A 1747-nucleotide genomic window follows, 5' to 3' on the forward strand; every position below is an offset into this window, starting at 1 on the left:
AATAAACCGGTAAGTATAAATTTTAATTTATATATTTTTATTTTTTATGCATGCAAATACATATACTTATATATAATGATTTTATTAAATTGTAACTTGGAAAAGGAAAAACCGTGGTATATGGACAGTAGATGCAGAGAAATTGCTGCTATTGTACTGGGTAGAAAGTATAGAAGAATTGCGAAGCGCGAAAAAAATTTTCATATCTTTGCGCGTTTGGAAAACAATTTTCAAAAAGGCAGATGAACTACAGTGCAGCTGAAATAATCGATACAAGTAAGTACATTTAAAATTCAAAAAGGATATTTTGCTGCATACTCATATCATTATAATATGTATTTTATTTTATAGATTAGAAAAGGATGCGGTAAGTATGACTGGTGGTTCGCCTTCCTCTTGGATCCACTAAAAGGAGGTGGAATAAATCAGTGATAATAAGGCAGTAAATTTCAAAGCACTCATGCTAGAGAATATAGGTAATATAAAAATGAAATTCTTGTTTGCTCTTTTATTTATTATTTTATTTTAATTCAAGATGTGGAACCAGAAGACAACATTGGTTGCGCTGCTATCAACCCTTCGACGAGCAGCCAATCAAAATGCATTTCAAGCAATGGACTTTCGACGACTCCGGAGTCTGCAAAAAGAAGAAAATTAACCCATTAGCGTTTAGTAGAGAATTTGGAAAAACTTCAGATATGTTTGAGAAAGAAATGGAGTCCATGAGAGGGGTGCAAGAAAGAATGGTGGATCTAAACGAAAAAGCAGTTCTTTCGGAAGAGAAAAGGAATGATATTTTAAAAGAAATGAGTGAAATTACGAAAAAATTTTATAAAGACCTTATTAATTTGTTAAATGAAAAATAATTAGAAATGTAGAAAAAACTTACAAAATGAATTCGCAATCGCCCTTCTAATTATTCCAAATTCTGCTTCAAAATCTGCTACAGTATCTGTGTGCTCGGGCTGTTCCAGTCATACTCTACTTTCGTAAGTGATTTGTTCTTCTATTCATTTGTGGTTCATAACATCAGTATGACAATTTAAAAAGTTATGCAATGTACAGACTGCTTTAATTATAAGAGGAACATTTTTGATGTGGTTGTCGACTCCTTTCCCTATTCTCCTAAATCGAGCCTTGAGGTGTCCAAACGCATTTTCCACCACTCTTCGGCATTTGGGCAATTGGTAATTAAAAATGTTTTCAGGCTCTGGAGGATGTACTTGGAATGGATAGGGCTTCATCAGATTGTTGGCAAATCGGAAAGCCGAATCAAGCGAGGAAGCGATATCTGGATAAAAACAGAAATTAATGAAAATATCAAGTGAAAATTCATTGTACCTTTAACCTATAATCTACAAGGGCAAATAAAACCGTGGAGTACCACCCCTTATAATTGTAATAGTCCATGCAATCCTTCCCAGGTGACCGAACTTTAATGTGGCAAAGATCTATGGCACCAGGACATTGCTAAGCTTCTTAAACCCATGAACACACTCATCCACTTGTTCACTGTTCCTTAATTGTTCTGTCAAATAAATGGGACGCATTGATTGCCACTTTTCTTGGCAAAAAGATAGAAATATTTCGCTGACGATTGCCTTCGAAACACCGAATAATCGTGCCACAGTTCATATTCATAAAATTCATCATCCACACCTCACACTCAACACACCGGCATCATCTACACCATACCCGAGGACACCAAACACAATCAACAAAAGGGACTGGCGGACGGCGCCCAGCC

Source organism: Bactrocera latifrons, unplaced genomic scaffold, assembly GCF_001853355.1.
Source record: "Bactrocera latifrons isolate USDA-ARS-PBARC rearing strain unplaced genomic scaffold, ASM185335v1 scaffold_883, whole genome shotgun sequence".
Classification (NCBI taxonomy): domain Eukaryota; kingdom Metazoa; phylum Arthropoda; class Insecta; order Diptera; family Tephritidae; genus Bactrocera; species Bactrocera latifrons.